Here is a 20489-nt window from a genome sequence, read left to right on the forward strand (position 1 = left end):
AGAGCCTGGAATACTTAGAAAATTCTCCTTTAGTGTACTGGAGATACCCTAAGCCCACCAATAACAGTTATCTGGGCTCAGAAAGAAGGGATATGACTTAAGGAAAGTTAGGGGGAAAAAAGCCCACTCCTTTAGCAGCTCAGAGATGGTGGGAAAATGGAAAGGTGGTGGGAGAGGCTGGAGAGCAAAGAAATCAGATGGGGCTTCACATTTGGGCCTTGGTGCTTCAGATAATTGAGGTTAATATGGAGAGAAAAGAAGAGCTATTGCTCTGCTCTCTGTTTTGGACTCTAGAAAGAGATTTCTTCGGCTACCCCCACCCCTGCCTCCTCCTCCTCACCTGGGGCATGACCCAGAAACCTTGCAATACAGTGTGGTCAGGCAGAGCAAGGCTCTCTCTGAAGTTTTGCTTTAACTATCTTACAACTGACATAAAATTGTAAGATAGTTAAAATATACATTGTGGTGATTTGATATATATGTATACTGTGAAAGGATTCCCCCCATTTAGTTAATTAGCACATCCATCACCTCACATATTTACATTTGTTGTTGTTGTTGAAAACATTTAAGTTCTACTCTCTTAGCAAATTTTAATTATACAAAACAGTGTTTTCAACTATAGTCGCCATGTTATACATTGGCTTCTCAGAGCTTATTCATCTTATAGCTGAAAATTTGTACCCTTTTACCCACCTCTCCCTATTTCCCCTTGAGGTTTTGCTTTCTTAAGCCACTCTTGGTTCCCATGTGGTATACTCTTGGTTCCCATGTGGTATACACATGGCCCAGAAAGGGCTGAGAGTCTAGCTGGGAAGCTTGCCATGGGGAGTCACTGGGCTGGGGGTAAGAGGGCTCCATCCTGAGTGTTAGTGGAGCAGCCAGCCAGAACTGAGGTGGAATGGGAAAGCCAGAGGATTCTACTAAGCCAAGCGAGACTAGACCATGAGTCATGGCAGTGATGGCCAAATCAACTGTGAATGGCAACAGGCCAAGCACTATCTCAGTGGAGATAAGGGCATCTCTCTGAAGACCAGAGAAGGCAGAGGACAAAAAAGTCATCCAAGCCCCCTTACTTTATTCCACCTCCATGAGGTCATGGAAGCCAGTGTTTCCCAAACTGTAATGTGCATATAATACACTGGGGATCTTACGAAAATGCAGATTCTGACTCAGTAGGTCTGGGGTGGGGCCTGAGAATCTGTATTTCTAATAAGTGCCCATACTGCTGACACTTAAAGGAGTAAGAACATAAGCCACACCTCTTGCCCCAGACAACATCTTTGGGAAAGAAGCAGAACAATGGGGAAGCTCTCTGAAGGTTTGAGCCATTTTGGGGACCCCACAAAGGCAGAATCTAGAGGAGTATGTTAGAAAAATCAATGACTGAGCCAGAAAACAAAAGAAAGGAAGGCACTTAGATCCAGCAAATAGTGCTAGCCCTACATGTGCTAAAGAAGCCAACTCAAGAAGTAGGTTGAAATGTTAAAATGGCAACAGCTACTACTCAGTTGGGCAGTTCTAAAAGGAACAGGGGAGTAAGAGTGGTGACACTGGGGCTTCCCTGGTGGCACAGTGGTTGAGTCCGCCTGCCGATGCAGGGTACACGGGTTCGTGCCCCGGTCCGGGAAGATCCCACATGCCGCTGAGCGGCTAGGCCCGTGAGCCATGGCTGCTGAGCCTGTGCGTACGGAGCCTGTGCTCCGCAACAGGAGAGGCCACAACAGTGAGAGGCCCGCGTACTGCAAAAAAAAAAAAAAAGAGTGGTGACACTGATTGCACACGCCACTGCTGCAGAGAAATATGTGGCAGAATGAAATATGTCTGCTGCTAGTAAAGTGAGAAGTTACTTCAGGCCTGAAAAGTCCAAAGCCTAAGGAAGGGCAGGGTTTTGAGAGAAAGCACTGGTCTGGGTCTTGATCCTCACGAGGTCTTTAGGGCCATAGGCTTCAGAAACATGAGTAGCAAGCACCTCCAGTGAGCAATTTGCAAGGATGATGCTCCAGGTGAAACCAATGAGCTTCCCTAGGAGGCAGAACTGCTGAGCAAGGTATGGGAGCTGTGGTGGCAGCAATCAGTGAAGCACAGCCTAAAAAAATGCTTTGGGATCTTTTTGGGAATGGAGAATTACAGAAATGAGATCAGGAGCAGAGGCTGTGTGTGGAGGGGACAGGGCTCTGCACTGGGCTTGCAGAGTTGTCAGCTGCAAAACGTGGGCTGTCCTGCTCAGAGGCATGTGGAGACAGTGACTCCAACTGAGTAATTAGGACCACAAGAGTGGCTGTAGCATCGTTGGTAAGCATTACTCAAAATCCGTCATTTATGACAGAGGACAGAGGATTTATCCACATTATAAGCAGAAGCAATCAGTACCAAATCCAGTCTTTACACAAATTACTATTTTAGTATTTCTAATCATAATATTACAATTACGTTTTTGTCCTTGGTGTAATTTCTGGTGACCGGCAGTGATACTCATTTCCTTGATCTTTGGATAAGAAGCTTAAAAAAACACAATAAGATTTATTTTTAATAGTGGCGATGACAAAGTTATTCAAGATAGATTCTATTAATCCTTTCATGCCCAACAGGAGGGAGCCATAGCCTAATCTGTATATGGGGTTGTGGGGAGGACTTAGAGAGGATAGGTAGTGGGTCTCAATGGGAGGCAATTTTGTACCCCAGGGGCTAATGGAATTTGGACATGTCTGGAGATATTTTTGATTGCTACAAATTGGGGAGGGGGATCTGCTCCTGGCATCTAGCAGATAGAGCCTGGGGATGATGCTAAACATCCTACAATGCACAGGATGGTCCCCACAACAAACAGTTATCCAGCACAACATGCCAATAGTGGCGAGGTTGAGGAATGCTAGGACAGACGTGATGGGGAGGCAGGACAATCACTTTTATAATATTATCTTGTGTAGTTAAAGTTATACTTGGGGGGACAGAGTTGTCTTCTGGCAGAAGGGAAAAACTCCATCCCTCCGTCCTGCTCAAGAAGAACATGGCTTTTTCTTTGTGTGTGGATGCAGACCAGCATAATGACTGTGCTGGAGGCCCTGTAGGCCATGTGCTGGAGACCCCGCAGTGGCCATGACAATTCTTGGTTGTGCCTCAGAGCCTGACTGAGGTAACCATATATATATACCCGATTTGTGAAAAAGGTGACTACCGTTTCTGTTTCTCATCATTTAGAAATAGACAAGAGGATTTCAAACTATATGTGTGCTAATTGGGTTTTCATTAGAGTTTTGTGTATCCCGTGGTGTCCACGTGGTAGAAAATGATGGGCTTCTTACAGTGGTGTAAGTCAATTTCATATGTGAAATAGACATCTTCATTCTCTTTTCACCTCTGTAATGCTGTGAACATAAATCCTTATTATATTTTCTTTTTCAAAAAGCATTTGAGGTGGCCACTGTTTAAGATGCTTACCTAGGGGCTTCCCTGGTGGCACAGTGGTTGAGAGTCTGCTTGCCGATGCAGGGGACGCGGGTTCGTGCCCCGGTCCAGGAAGATCCCACATGCCGCGGAGCGGCTGGGCCCGTGAGCCATGACCGCTGAGCCTGCGCGTCCGGAGCCTGTGCTCCGCAACGGGAGAGGCCACAACAGTGAGAGGCCCGCGTACCGCAAAAAAAAAAAAAAAAAAAAAAAGATGCTTACCTGAAACTTTCTTCCTACTGGAAGGAGAAGTTAACAGTTGAAGATGGAAGGAGCAATCTGGCTGCTAAAGTGATGTACTGTCCCAGAGGCAGAAGGTTACAGGCTCATCTTATCACTGAACTGAACTGTGAGCTTTTCTTACTGACTCCTCCTTCACAAACTTCATTCCTTCCTCCCTCTCACATTGTCTACGTTTACTGGCTGGTCCTTTTTAAACGTTCTCTCGAACGCATTCTCTCACTCATTTTTTAAAAAAGGCCTTTTATGCTCTCCCTTAAAACTTCTTTTTCTCTGTTTCTTTTCCCTTCCCTCTTCCTCTTCTGTCCCCTCCCTCCCCCACCCTCTTGTCTCCTGTCCTCTCTTTTCTCTTTCTTTTTACTCTCTATTTACCGACCCACTTTAAAAAGTTTTCATTTCTTCTCTTTCCAACTCTCTACCTTTTATGTACTGACTTCTCACTGGTTTCTCCTTTTCCAAATCAGTTCTATCTGTCTTTGTGTCTGTCTATCTATCTATCTATGTATCATCTATCTACCTACCTATCTACCTATCTATCTCCTTATCTATCCCTCTACCTACCTAGCTATCTATCCATTTTTTTTTGTATTGTCTTTTAAAAAAATTGACTTCTACTTTATAAATCCGCCCCCTTCCATTGCACACAATTGTACTTGATTTTCTTATTGGCTCCCCCCGCCCTCACTCTCACATTGTCTTTTTCTGCTTTATGTAGCACTTTCCCCTACTGACTCATCATTATAAACCTCTTTTCTTTCTTATTTCCTACTTCTGTTCCATCATCCTTTCTTCCCATCTTCCTTCCTTCCTCTCTCCCTCCTTCCCTCTAGTCTTCCTTCATTCCTTTCTCCTTTTTTTCCCTTCCTTCCTCTTACCTTCTTTACTCTGTCCCTCATTTCTTCTTCCTCCCATTCTCCTTTTACTCTCTTTCTGCTGGCTCCCCCCGTTTTTTTACATCTTTATTTGAGTATAATTGCTTTACAATGGTGTGTTAGTTTCTGCTTTATAACAAAGTGAATCAGTTATGCATATACTTATATCCCCATATCTCTTCACTCTTGCATCTCCCTCCCACCCTCCCTATCCCACCCCTCTAGGTGGTCACGAAGCACCGAGCTGATCTCCCTGTGCTATGCGGCTGCTTCCCACTAGCTATCTGTTTTACGTTTGGTAGTGTATATATGTCCATGCCACTCTCTCACTTTGTCCCAGCTTACCCTTCCCCCTCCCTATGTCCTCAAGTCCATTCTCTAGTAGGTCTGCGTCTTTATTCCCGTCTTGCCCCTAGTTTCTTCATGACCATTTTTTTTTTTAGATTCCATATATATATTTGCTTTTACCATTTGTCCTGGCTCCCCTTTTAACACTTTTTTCTTCCTGCTGTAACTCTCTCATTCTCTCTTTTTCATACTGGCTTTCACTCCTTACTGGCTTCCACTTTTAAAATTATCTACCTACCTACTTTGCTACTTACCTATGATCTGTATAACTGCCTACCTACCTATCTATGCAGCTATCAATCATCTGTCTTTCTCTCTTTATTTTTGTCTTTGTTTTTCTGACTCCTACTTTTAAAATCTCTGTCCACCACCACATGACTATTCTTGATTTTTGTAACGGCTCCTGCATTTTCACCCTACATTCTCTTTCCTTCTTTAACTCTTCTTCTCTACTGACTCATCCTTTATAAACTTAGTGCCTGCCTGTCTTCCTCCTTCCCTCCCTACCTCCCCCTACTTCCTGCCTTCTTTACCTCCTTCTTCCCTTCCTTTCTACTCCTTTCCTTCCTCCCTCCCTCTCTTCTTCCCTCTCTCCCTCTTAGACTTTTTTTTTAAACTGGTTTCCTCTTTTAAACTTTTTTCTTTGCTTCACTCTCTCTCCTTTTATCTTTTTAATATTGACTTTTTAAAAACCAGATCTTCCATATAAAATCCTGTCTACTTACCTATCTATCCATCAGCCTACCAAACCACCTAGATGTCATCCATCCATCTATCTTTATTTTATTGGATTTTACCTGAGTTCCTCTTTAGATCTCTCTCTCCCTGCTCTCTACTTCCTCCCTTCCTTCTTTCCTTCTTCCTTCCTTCCTTCCCTTCCTACCCTTTCTCTGTCTTTTCCTCGCTCCATTTCTTTCATGGTCTCTGTCTTTCTCTTTTCTTTCTCTGCCTGCATGCATGCCTGCCTTCCTCCCTCCCTTCTTTCATTCCTTCTCTCATCCCTTCCTCCTCCCTTACTATCTCCTTCCTGCCCCTTAATCCTTTTACCTTTCTTCATTTCTTTCTTCCTTCCTCCTGCTTCCTCCTTTCCTTTCACCATCCATCCACCCACCCTTTCCCTCTTGTCCTTTTTCATTCATTTCTCCGTCCTTCTGTCCATTCCTGTCTCCTCCTCCTTTCATGCCTCTTTGTTTCTCCCTCTCTCCCCTTTCTTATTTCTTCCCTTCCTCCTTCCTTCCATTTTTCTTTGCTTAATTTATACTACTCCTCTTTCAAAGCATTTCCTTTCTTTCCCTCTCCTTTTCTTTATACCTTTTTCTTTTGTCTTTACTACTGCCTCCTCCTTTAAAAATCAGTTCTACCTATCCACCTGCCTAGCTGGCTGACTCTGTATCCAGCTATCAGTCACCTTCTTTCTGTCTTTATTTTAATGATTTCTACTTTTTTTTTTTGTGGTATGCGGGACTCTCCCGTTGCAGAGCACAGGCTCCGGACGCGCAGGCTCAGTGGCCATGGCTCACAGGCCCAGCCGCTCCGCGGGATGTGGGATCTTCCCGGACCGGGGCACGAAACCATGTCCCCTGCATTGGCAGGCGGACTCTCAACCACTGCACCACCAGGGAAGCCCCCCCCCCACAACACTTTTTTAAAAAAAATATTTATTTATTTTTGGCTGTGTTGGGTCTTCATTTCTGTGCGAGGGCTTTCTCTAGTTGTGGCAAGCGGGGGCCACTCTTCCTCACGGTGCGTGGACCTCTCATTATCGCGGCCTCTCTTGTAGTGGGGCACAGGCTCCAGACGCGCAGTCTCAGCAGTTGTGGCTCATGGGCCTAGTTGCTCTGCGGCATGTGGGATCTCTCCAGACCAGGGCTCGAACCCATGTCTCCTGCATTAGCAGGCAGATTCTCAACCACTGCGCCACCAGGGAAGCCACCAGGGAACACTTTTTGAGACGGGCTTCTCTCTACTTTGGGTAGCATGTTAAGGGCTGTGGGACAATGCCCTTTTTCTTTTTAAATTGAAGTATAGTTGATTTACAATATTATATTAGTTTCAGGTGTACAGCATAGTGATTCAGTATTTTTGTAGATTATACTTTATTTAAAATTATTATAAAATATTGGCTATATTCCTTGTGCTGTACAATATATTCTTGTAGATTATTTATTTTATACATAATAGTTTGTACTACTTAATCCCCTACCTCTATCTTGCCCCTCTCCTCTTCCCTCTTCCCACTGGTAACTACTAGCTTGTTCTCTATATCTGTAAGTCTGTTTCTGTTTTGTTATATTATTCATTTGTTTTATTTTTTAGATTCCACATATAAGTGATAACACACAGTATTTGTCTTTCTCTCTTTGACTTAAGATTCACTAAGAATAATACCCTCTGGGTCCATCCATGCTGTTGCAAATGGCAAAATTTCATTCTATTTTTATGGCTGAATAATATTCCATTATTATTTATAATAATATAAATAATATAATTTATAATATTAATAATATTTACATTATTATAAATAATATTATATAATATTATTATATGAATAATATAAATAATATTATTTATAATGATATAAATAATAATATTCCAAGATGCTTCCATAAAGAAGCATCTTCTTTATCCATTCATCTGTTGGATGGACACTTAGATTGCTTCCATATCTTTACTATTGAATCAATAAATATTGCTGCTATAAACATTGAGGTGCATGTATCTTTTTGAATTAGTGTTTTTGTTGGATATGTGCCCATGATTGGAATTGCTGGATCATATGGTATTTCTATTTTCAGTTTTTTTAGGAACCTCCATACTGTTTTCCATAGTGGCTGCATCAATTTACATTCCTACCAACAATGTACTATGGTTCCCTTTTCTTCACATCATTGCTAACATTTGTTATTTGTAGTCTTTTTTTTTTTTTTTTTTTGCGGTACGCGGGCCTCTCACTGTTGTGGCCCCTCCCATTGCGGAGCGCAGGCTCCAGACGCACAGGCGCAGCGGCCATGGCTCATGGGCCCAGCCGCTCCGTGGCATGTGGGATCCTCCCGGACCGGGGCACGAACCCGTGTCCCCTGCATCGGCAGGCGGACTGTCAACCACTGCACCACCAGGGAAGCCCTGTAGTCTTTTTGATGATAACCATTCTGACAGGTGTGAGGTGGTATCTCATTGAGGTTTTGACTTGCATTTCTCTGATGATTAGTCATGTTGAGCATCTTTTCATCTGCCTGTTGGCCATCTGTATGTCTTCTTTGGAAAAATGTCTATTCAGTTCTTCTGCCCATTTTTAATTGGGTTGTTTGTTTTTTTTGATGTTGATTTGTGTGAGCTGTTTATATATTTTGGATATTAACCTCTTATTAGTCATATCATTTGTAAATATTTTCTCCTATTCAGTAGGTTGTCTTTTTGTTTTGTTGATGGTTTCCTTTGCTGTGCAAAAGCTTCTAAGTTTAATTAGGTCTCATTTGTTTATTTTTGCTTTTGTTTCTTTTCCCTTAGGAGACAGATCCAAAAAAATATTGCTACGATTTATGTCAAAGAGTGTTCTGCCTACATACAATGACTTTTTTCTATTTGAAATTGTCTCTTAGGCACCAGCTTATATCTTTCTGGTGTCTTCACAAAGGATCTTACAGTTACACTCTTAATCTTTGATGGCTTGGAAAACTCAAAATGTGAAACAGTTTCATTTTCTGACCCAGAAAATCTTTGCCCTTCTATATTTCCTCTAAAATTCTTTTTGTAAATTCTGTTAAGCTTACCTCTCTCTTTCTGTACATTATGATGTGCAGCTAAATGTCAAATGACACTCTCAACATTCTTCATGACTAGACATTCTCCTTAACTAGATGCACAAGTTCATTAGGTACATTTTTTTCCATCTTCCACATTACTGCAGGTGACAGTTTTGCTAATTGTTTTGTTACTACATGACATGAGATGTCATTTTCCAACCTTCTATTACAGTTTCCTCACCACTTTTAGAGCTTCTACTTTGTTCACCCATTTCCCAGCCTTTACTAACATTTTCTTTGCTGCTTTTCTAGCCTCTACCCTGTTGGAGGGAATGTAAACTGGTGCAGACACTATGGAAAACAATTTGGAGGTTCCTCAAAAAATTAAAAATAGAACTACCATACGATCCAGCAATTCAAATTCTGGGTGTTTATACAAAGAAAATGAAGACACTAATTTAAAAAGATATTTAAAAATAATAAAATATTGTAAAATAACATAAAATAATCACAAGGATGTAATGTACAGCATAGGGAATATAGTCAGTAATATTGCAATAACTTTGTATGGTGACAGATGGGTACTAGAATTATTGTGGTAATCAATTTGCAATGTATATAATGTTGAATCACTATATTGCATACTTGAAGCTAATATAATATAGTATGTCAACTATACTTCAGTAAAAAAACTAGAAAAATAAATGAATTAAAAGACAGAGATTGGCAGAGTGGATTAAAAATATTCTCCAACTATATGCCGTCTATAAGACATGCACTTCAAATACAATGAAATAAGTAGGTTGAATATACAATAATGGAAATAATTATTGAAGCAAATATTAATTAAAAACAAGAGTGGCCATATTTATATCAGATAAAGTAGACTTCACTTGCTAGATACAAAGAGGCACATTACATAATGATAAGAGGATCAAACCACCAGGAAACATAATGATTCCAAAATGTACATTTACCAAAAAACAGAGCCTCAAAATACATGAAACAAGAATAATAGAGGTGAATGGAGAAAAAGACAAACCCACAGTTGTAATGTGAGACTTAACTAAATGCCTATCAACAGGAGATTGGATAAATAACAATTATGCTGTACTCATGCCTATACAGTAGCTTAAGTGAAAGACTTGGAGCTACATATATTAACAACATGTACTTTAAAAACATAATGTTGAGCAAAAGTCAGTAAGCTGCAGAATGATATAATTTATTTGAAGTTTGAATCATGTTTATGGATAACCAGTTATGTAGTAGTAGTATAAAATTCGACATGAAAAAGAGAAAAATTTAGGATAGTAGTCCCCTGGGGAAAAAGGGAGGTGAATGAGATCATGAAGGAATGTGAAAGAGATTTTGACTTCATCTTTCATATTTTATTGCTTAAAACCAAGTCTGACTCTTCTTTTACCCCTTCCTTTCCTTCGCTTCCCATCTCTTCTATAAAAATTTATTCCTAAAGTAAATAGATGGGACAGAGCAAGGTAGGTGTCCATGCAGAGGAGCGGCTCTGGGTGGGGGTGCTCAATTGTGGTAAGGTGGAAAACCACAGATGAAGGCAGCCTGGAGTGGAGTCAGAGCCTGAGAAGAGTGAAAAGGTTTTTCTATGGGGGTTGGTTTGGTGTAAAGAATCAGAATCCAGGATGAGAGAAGAAGGCATCCACATTTATGAGCAATTTACAAGCAGCTCAGTGTGGAGTGTCAGAGCCCAAGCCGGTCAATGAGGGTATTTACATGGAAGGGTGATCTGGCATGGAGATTCAGAGCATGAGTAGGATGGGGGATTAGCAATGTGTGGGACAGCATGGAGTATCAGAGTCTGTATTAGTTTTCTAGGGTTGCTGTAACAAAGTACCACGAACTGGATGGCTTAAAACAATAGAAATTTGTTGTCTCAGAGTCTTAGGGGCTACAAGCCTGAAATCACAGGGTTGGCAGGGCCATGCTTCCTCTGAAACCTGTAGAGGAATCCTTCCTTGACTGTTCCTAGCTTTTGATGTTTGTAGGTAATCTTTGGTGTTTCTTGACTTGCAGCAGCATAACTCCAATCTCTGCTTTCATTGTCACATGGAATTCTGGCATGTCTCTGTCTTCACGTGCTTGTCTTCTTATAAGGACACCAGTCATAGTGGATTGGGGACCCACTCTAGTATGACCTTATTTTAACTAATTATGTCTGCAGTGATGCTATTTCCAAGTAAGGTCACATCTTGAGACACTGGGGGTGAAGACTTCAATATATACTTTTCTGGGGACGCAATTCAACCAATAATGATCTGCCCTATGCCTTCCCCCCAAATCCACGTCCTCTCCACATGCAAAATACATTTACCCCATTCCAATAGCCCCCAAAGTCCTAACCCATTTTAGCATCAACTCTTATGCCCCAAATCTCATGTAAATATCATCTAAATTAGATATGGGTAAGACATGGTCCATCCTGGGGCAAAATTCCTCTCCAACTATGGATCTGTGAAACCTAGAAAACAGTTATCTGCTTTCAAGATATAATAGTGGGGCAGGCATAGGATAAACATTTCCATTCCCAAAGGGAGAAACTGGAAAGAAAAAAGCTGTCACTGGTTTAAAGCAGTTTGTAACACAACAGGGCAAATTCCATTAGGATTAATAGCTTTAGAATAATTCTCTGTGGCTCTGTCCACTGGCCCACCTCCTCAGCCCCACCATCTGGCAGTAGAGATGGCCTGGCCCTCTGGCTCTTGGTGGTGTCCTTGAGCCCTGGATGGAAGTTCTGCCCCCTCCGACCTGGGCAGCTATGCTGCCCTCTGCGTCAGAGGAGTTAGCCCCTCCCTCTGGAACCCAGAAGGAGGCTCTGCTCTCGGAACAGGAGGAGGTCTGTACCTCTTAGCTCTGTCCAGAGACCCCAACCCCTGGACTCAGGAGGGAGCCCTACTCTCTGGAACCCAGAACATGGCCAGTCCCATTGGCCCTGGCTGGCAGCCTGCCTCCATCCTGGGTGGCAACTTTGCCCCCTGAACCTTGGGTAGTGACGTCACCCCCTGATCTCTGGGCAGAGATCCCACCCTCTCAGGCCTACACGGTGACCCTGTCCTCTGGAACCCTGACGGTTGCCCCACTCACTTGGATTCTGGTGGTGGCCCCGTCCCCTAGCCCTGAGTAGCAGCTCCACACCCTCGTTCCTTGATGATGGCCCTACACACTCATGCCTGGGCAGTGGCTCTGGCCTCTAGAAGGAACTGGTGGCTCTGCCCTCTAAAACCACAAGTTTGGCCCAGGTGTTTGCATCCATGGCTCTTCCAGTTATTCTTCCTTCATTTTGTCCCTGTCTGTTCCTTCCAGTCCAGGTTGGTAGTGTTTCTGAGGTGTAAAACTCTCAAAAACTCTGTAAGCGTCCCTGCAATTCACAGAAGTCCAAGCCATCAGAAAAGAGGGCTCTCCACAGATCTTTACTGGATTACTACATCTCTATTCCTAGCTTCTGCTGAGAATGTTGATTGGATCCTGACGTCATACTTGTAAGTTCTTTATTAAAGGTTGTCCAGCCACACCTTTGTTGTTCTCTCCAGAGCAACCTTTCTCATTTTTTTGCAATATAGTTAGGCTGAGAATATTTCATATCTTCAAGTTCTGGTTCCTTTTTGCTTAACAATTCATTCATTAATTTATCTCTTTCTTCTCTCTTCTTAGTATAAGCAGTAAGGAGAAACCAGGCTGTACCTTCCACACTTTGCTTGGAAATTTCCTTAGCTAACTATCTAAGTTCATTGCTTACAAGTTCTACTTTCTTCCCAACAGTAGAAGATAATTTAGCCAAGTACTTTGCCACGTTGTAATAAGGGTCACCTTTCTTCTAGTGTCCAACAACTTTTTTTCTCACTTCTATTTGGACCTCACCAAAAGCACCTTCCAGCGTCTACCCATTACCCAATTCCAAATTTTAAGGTATTTAAAATTTAAGGTACAGTTCCACATTTTAAGGTATTTGTTACAGCGGTACAGTACCCCACTTCCCAATACCAAAATTGGTATTAGTGTTCTAGAAATGCCTTAACAGAGTTCTGAAAACCATGTGGCTGGAGACAATAAACAGAAGTTTATTGTCTCAGTTCTGGAGGCTGGAAGTCTGAAATCAAGGTAACAGCAGGGCCATGCTCACTCTGAATCTGGAGGGGAAACCTTCTCTGCCTTTTCCTGCCTTCTTACGATTTGCCAGCAATCTTTATGATATTCCTTGGCTTTCAACTGCATAACTCCAATCTCTGCCTTCATCATCACGTGACATCCTCCCTGTACGTGTCTCTATTTACATGGACATCTTCTTATAAGGACATCAGTTATGTTGGATTAGGAGCCCAATATGGCTTCATCTTAACTAATTATATCTGTGATGTTCTGAGGTACTATGGGGTAGGACTTCAATGAATGTTTTTTTTTGGCGGGGTGGCAGGAACAACTCAAACTTTTACAGAGCCTAAACAAGGTGACGAGGGTCTTCTTGTGTGTGGGTGGCCTGGCATGGAGAGTCAGAGCTGGAACAAGGTGAGGAGGGTGTCCACACATGTGAGTGGCATGGTGTGGGGTGTCAGCTCCCTAGCAGTGTGAGGAGGGCATCTATGCAGGGGAAAGCTTGATGAGGGGGTCTGAGCCCAAGCAGGACGAAGAGAACATCTGTGAGAGGTGTGTTGGGCTTCTGAGAGTGGGCAACCTTGTCTTGTTCCTGATCTTAGAGGAAATGGTTTCAGTTTTTCACCATTAAGGACAATGTTGGCTGTGGGTTTGTCATATATGGCTTTTATTATGTTGAGGTAAGTTCCCTCTATGCCTACTTTCTGGTGGGTTTTTATCATAAGTGGGTGTTGAATTTTGTCAAAAGCTTTTTCTGCATCTATTGAGATGATCATATGGTTTTTCTCCTTCAGTTTGTTAATATGATGTATCACGTTGATTGATTTGCGTATATTGAAGAATGCTTGCATTCCTGGGATAAACCACGGGATCATGGTGTATGATCCTTTTAATGTGCTGTTGGATTCTGTTTGCTAGTATTTTGTTGAGGATTTTTCATCTATGTTCATCAGAGATCTTGGCCTGTAGTTTTCTTTCTTTGTGACATCTTTGTCTGGTTGTGGTATCAGGGTGATGGTGGCCTCGTTGAATGAGTTTGGGAGTGTTCCTCCCTCTGCTATATTTTGGAAGAGTTTGAGAAGGACAGATGTTAGCTCTTCTCTAAATGTTTGATAGAATTTGCCTGTAACTCCATCCTATCCTGGACTTTTGTGCGTTGGAACATTTCTAATCACAGTTTCAATTTCAGTGCTAGTGATTGGTCTGTTTATGTTTTCTGTTTCTTCCTGGTTCAGTCTTGGAAGGTTGTGCTTTTCTAAGAAGTTGTCCATTTCATCCAGGTTGTCCATTTTATTGGCATAGAGTTGCTTGTAGTAATCTCTCATGATCCTTTGTATTTCTGCAGTGTCAGTTGTTACTTCTCCTTTTTCATTTCTAATTCTATTGATTTGAGTCTTCTCCCTTTTTTTCTTGATGAGTCTGGCTAATGGTTTATCAATTTTGTTTATCTTCTCAAAGAACCAGCTTTTAGTTTTATTGATCTTTGCTATTGTTTTCTTCATTTCTTTTTCATTTATTTCTGATCTTTCTGATTTCTTTCCTTCTGCTAACTTTGGTTTATTCTGTTCTTCTTTCTCTAATTGCTTTAGGTGTAAGTTTAGGTTGTTTATTTGAGATGTTTCTGGTTTCTTGAGGTAGGATTTTTTTTTTTTTTTTTTTTTTTTGCGGTACACGGGGCTTTCACTGTTGTGGCCTCTCCCGTTGCAGAGCACAGGCTCCGGACACGCAGGCTCAGCGGCCATGACTCACGGGCCCAGCTGCTCCGCGGCATGTGGGATCCTCCCGGACTGGGGCACGAACCCGTGTCCCCTGCATCGGCAGGTGGACTCTCAACCATTGCGCCAGCAGGGAAGCCCCTTGAGGTAGGATTGTAGTGCTATAAACTTCCCTCTTAGAACTGCTTTTGCTACATCCCATAGGTTTTGGGCCGTTGTGTTTTCATTGTCATTTGTTTCTAGGTATTTTTTTATTTCCCCTTTGATTACTTCAGTGATCTCTTGGTTATTTAGTGGCATATTGTTTAGCCTCCATGTGTTTGTATTTTTTACAGTTTTTTTTCCTGTAATTGATATCTAGTCTCATAGCATTGTGGTTGGAAAAGATACTTGATACAATTTCAACTTGCTTAAATTTACCAAGGCTTGATTTGTGACCCAAGATATGATCTATCCTGGAGAATGTTCCATGAGCACTTGAGAAAAATGTGTATTCTGTTGTTTTTGGATAGAATGTCCTATAAATATCAATTAAGTCCATCTTGTTTAATGTGTCATTTAAAGCTGTGTTTCCTTATTTTTCATTTTGGATGATCTGTACATTGGTGAAAGTGGGGTGTTAAATTCTCCTAGTATGATTGTGTTATTGTTGCTTTCCCATTTTATGGCTGTTAGCATTAGCCTTATGTATTGAGGTGCTCCTATGTTGGGTGCATAAATATTTACAGTTGTTATATCTTCTTCTTGGATTGATCCCTTGATTATTATGTAGTGTCCTTCTTTGTCTCTTGTAATAGTCTTTATATAAAGTCTATTTGATCTGATATGAGTATAGCTACTCCAGTGTTCTTTGGATTTCCACTTGCATGGAATATCTTTTTCCATCCTCTCACTTTCAGTCTGTATGTGTCCCTAGGTCTGAAGTGGGTCTCTTGTAGACAGCATATATATGGGTCTTGTTTTTGTATCCATTCAGCCAGTCTATGTCTTTTGGTTGGAGCATTTAATCCATTCACGTTTAAGGTAATTATTGATATGTATATTCCTCTTACCATTTTCTTAATTGTTTTGGATTTGTTATTGTAGGTCTTTTCCTTCTCTTGTGTTTCCTGCCTAGAGAAGTTCCTTTAGCATTTGTTGTAAAGCTGGTTTGGTGGTGCTGAATTCTCTTAGCTTTTGCTTGTCTGTAAAGGTTTTAATTTCTCCGTCGAATCTGAATGAGATCCTTGCTGGGTAGAGTAATCTTGGTTGTAGGTTTTTCCCTTTCATCACTTTAAATATGTCCTGCCACTCCCTTTTGGCTTGCACAGTTTCTGCTGAAAGATAAGCTGTTAACCTTATGGGGATTCCCTTGTATGTTATTTGTTGCTTTTCCCTTGCTGCTTTTAATATTTTTTCTTTGTATTTAATTTTTGATAGTTTGATTAATATGTGTCTTGGTACGTTTCTCCTTGGATTTATCCTGTATGGAACTCTCTGTGCTTCCTGGACTTGATTAACTATTTCCTTTCCCATATTAGGGAAGTTTTCAACTATAATCTATTCAAATATTTTCTCAGTCCCTTTCTTTTTCTATTCTTCTTCTGGAACCCCTATATTTCGAATGTTGGTCCATTTAATGTTGTCCCAGAGGTCTCTGAGACTGTCCTCAATTCTTTTCATTCTTTTTTCTTTATTCTGCTCTGCAGTCGTTATTTCCACTATTTTATCTTCCAGGTCACTTATCCGTTCTTCTGCCTCAGTTATTCTGCTGTTGATTCCTTCTAGAGAATTTTTAATTTCACCTATTTTGTTGTTCCTCAGTGTTTGTTTGCTCTTTAGTTCTCCTAGTTCCTTGTTAAATGTTTCTTGTATTTTCTCCATTCTATTTCCACGATTTTGGATCATCTTTTCTATTATTAACTGTAATTCTTTTTCAGGTAGGCTGCCTATTTCCTCTTCATTTGTTTGGTCTGGTGGGTTTTTACCTTGCTCCTTCATCTGCTGTGTGTTTCTCTGTCTTTTCAGTTTGCTAAACTTACAGTGTTTGGGGTCTCCTTTTCGCAGGCTGCAGGTTTGTAATTCCCATTGTTTTTGGTGTCTGCCCACAGTGGGTAAGGTTGGTTCACTGGGTTGTGTAGGCTTCCTGGTGGAGGGGACTCTTGTCTGTGTTCTGGTGGATGAAGTTGGATCTTGTCTTTCTGGTGGGCAGGACTGCGCCCAGTGGTGTGTTTTGGGGTGTCTGTGACCTTATTATGATTTTAGGCAGCCTCTCTGCTAATGGGTGGGTTTGTGCTCCTGTCTTGCTAGTTGTTTAGCATCAGGTGTCCAGCACTGGAGCTTGCTGGTCATTGAGTGGAGCTGGGTGTTAGTGTTAAGACGGAGATCTCTGGGAGAGCTCTCCCTGATTGATATTACGTGGGGCCAGGAGGTCTCTGGTGTTGTAATATCCTGAACTCGGCTCTCCCACCTCAGAGGCTCAGGCCTGACAGCCGGCTGGAGCACCAAGACCCTGTCAGCCACACGGCCAAGTACGTAGGGGAGTTTCTTGCCTTTTGGGAAGTCTGAGGTTTTCTGCCAGCGTTCAGTGGGTGTTCTATAGGAGCAGTTCCACGTGTAGATGTATTTTTGATGTATTTGGGGGAGGAAGGTGATCTCCACGTCTTACTCCTCTGCCATCTTGAAGGTTCCTCAGGCGGGTGATTTTTTAAGGTTAACATCAGATAGGTCAATTTCCTTTTTTTTCACCTTTAGAGGAAAATTTGAAATTCCTCCAGTTAGTGTGTTGGACTTAGGTCCCTGTTCACTTGCAAGTCATTGCTGGAGGCACTAGAGGGCACACTCCTATCAAAGACCATACAAAGTTCTGAAAATAAAATATTGTAACAGTTTTTGAAATCTAAAAAAAAATAATAATAAAAAATCAAATAAACCTTCATCCATTTTTTTAAACACCAACATGGTATCCTGCTATCCTTTTCATTTATCTTATGTCTGTTTACTTTACTTTTAGAATTGTAAGATGTGGAATCTAATATTGTCTACATCATGGCTGTCAAAATTCTGGCTTTTCTACTTAAGACTAATTCTACCTCTTTGCCCTAGGTAGTAGCATGAACCCTACTGAGGCTCTGTTGGTTCTCACTACAATTTTCTCACACTTCCACAGAGATGAAATTGTCACAACTACCTTGTCAGTTGTCCTGCCATGCTCCCTTTGGAGTTATGAGACCAGTTTTTATTTTTATAGATTAAAAATATTCTTTTGTGTGTTTGATTGTTTTTGAGAAAAAGGCAAAGGTTTTTTCCTTTGAAAACCAAATCAATCCTGATATTGGGGTGCGTGGGAGGGGGGCAGGAGCTGGGTTTATTTGAGGAGGTGTTTGGAGGTGGCAGTACTTGCTAGGGGAACTTTTCCCATGAAGCAAGCCCATTGCCAGACTCAAGACTGAGTCAGTTCACTGTTGCTATGATGCGTACATCACTGAGCCACAGAGAGTTTCAGTGGTGAGAGAGACCTAAACAAACAACATCATTTCCTGTCTGTATTTAGTGAAATCCTAGGGCTGCACAAATGTTTGATGTGAATTTTGTTAAGAAGTTTTAAGCCCAAACTTGTACTAAAGGAAACTTTGTCCACTCAAATGCCAAGCTAGCTTCTTCTGGGTTGCACCTCAGCATAATTACTCTTGGTATCTCAGTACTCAAACTTCTTTTATTATTTATTTATTTTTTTAACAGCTTTATTGGAGTATAATTGCTTTACAATGGTGTGCTAGTTTCTGCTGTATAACAAAGTGAATCAGCTATACATATATCCCCATATCTCCTCCCTCTTGCGTCTCCCTCCCACCCTCCCTATCCCACCCCTCTAGGTGGTCACAAAGCACACAGCTGATCTCCCTGTGCTATGTGGCTGCTTCCCACTAGCTATCTATTTTACCTTTGGTAGTGTGTATATGTCCATGCCACTCCTGTCACTTCTTCCCGGCTTACCCTTCCCCTCCCTGTGTCCTCAAGTCCATTCTCTACATCTCCATCTTTATTCTTGTCCTGCCCCTAGTTTCTTCAGAACCATTTTTTTTAGATTCCATATATATGTGTTAGCATATGGTATTTGTTTTTCTCCTTCTGACTTACTTCACTCTGTATGACAGTCTCTTGGTCCAACCACCTCACTACAAATAACTCAATTTTGTTTCTTTTTATGGCTAATATTCCATTGTATATATGTGCCACATCTTCTTTATCCATTCATCTGTCGATGGACACTTAGGTTGCTTCCATGTCCTGGCTATTGTAAATAGAGCTGCAGTGAACATTGTGGTACATGACTCTTTTTGAATTATGGTTTTCTCAGGGTATATGCCCAGTAGTGGGATTGCTGGGTCGTATGGTAGTTCTATTTTTACTTTTTTAAGGAACCTCCATACTGTTCTCCATAGTGGTTGTATCAATGTACATTCCCACCAGCAGCGCAAGAGTGTTCCCTTTTCTCCACACCCTCTCCAGCATTTATTGTTTGTAGACTTTTTGATGATGGCGATTCTGACCAGTGGGAAGTGATACCTCATTGTAGTTTTGATTTGCATTTCTCTAATGATTAATGATGTTGAGCATTCTTTCATGTGTCAAGCTTCTTTTAAATTTCATTGATTAATAATAATAATGTCTGATACTGAATGCTTACTATGTAGCAAGCACCTTGCATGCATCATCTGGTTTAATAGTATGATTAACACTGTTTTTTTCCTACTTTACAGATGAGAGAACAGAGGCCTGGGGTCAAGGGGAGAGTGATTTTTAAAAATAAGATTGGTCGTTTTTCTTTTTACACCATAAGTGATTTGGTCACTTAACTTAGGTCTGTTGGACACTAAGTCTTACTTACTTAACCATTAAACTATATGGCCTTCCCAGATAGGTAGTTTGTAACACTGTGTTTTTTTTTCCCCCAATACCAGCCTGTCTGCATCTGTTTATATGAAGTTGTATAAACGATAAGCCAAAAGGCACATATGGGCCACACTCAGCTTAAAGCTAGGAAAGCCTTTGAGAACTTGCACTGGGTGTGTGCTCTCGATGCAACAGAGAACACTGAGTGAAAAGACCTGATGGAAACCTGTGCGGAAGTTTGAGGGGCAGCAAAGTAGGCCCATGTGGCTGAAGTGAGTGAGTGAGAGGGAGGGTAAGAGAAGGGACCAGATTAATAAAAGAGGACCAGATTTTATAGGAAATTATAGACTTTCTACTTACAGGCTTTTACTCTGAATGAAAATTGCAGCCATGGCAGAGTTTTGAACAGATGAGAGACATGATCTGACTTAAAGGTTTAGTAGGATTGTTCCAGCTACTGGGTTGAAAGTAGACAGTGGGCAGTCAAGGGTAGAAACAGGGAAACCAGTTAAGAGGCATATTAGTTTCCTAGAGCTATAAAAAAGTGCCACAAACTGGGTGGCTTAAAACAATACAAATTTATTGTTTCACAGATCTGGAAGCTAGAAGTCTGAAATCAAGGTGTCAACAGGGCCATGTTCTTTCTGATACTCTGGATAGAATCTTTTCTTGCCTCTTCCTAGCTTCTGGTGGTGGCTGTTGAACCTTGGAATTCCTTGCCTGGCAGCTGCAGCACTTCCATATGGGCCTCTCTCATCATATGGCTTTCTCCTTGTATGTCTCTGTCCTCACATGGCCACCTTCTCTCTGTGTCTCTCTCCTTTTCTTATGAGGACACCAGCCATAATTCAAAAAGACACATGCACCCCAATGTTCATTGCAGTGCTATTTACAATAGCCAGGAAATGGAAGCAACGTAATGCCCATCGAGAGACGAATGGATAAAGAAGATGTGGTACATATATACAATGGAATATTACTCAGCCATAAAAAGGAACGAAGTTGGGTCATTTGTAGATATGTGGATGGATCTAGAGACTGTCATACAGAGTGAAGTAAGTCAGAAAGCGAAAAACAGATCGTATGTTAACGCATATATGTGGAACCTAGAAAAATCGTACAGATGA

Source organism: Hyperoodon ampullatus (assembly GCF_949752795.1).
Source record: "Hyperoodon ampullatus genome assembly, chromosome: X".
Taxonomy (NCBI): domain Eukaryota; kingdom Metazoa; phylum Chordata; class Mammalia; order Artiodactyla; family Ziphiidae; genus Hyperoodon; species Hyperoodon ampullatus.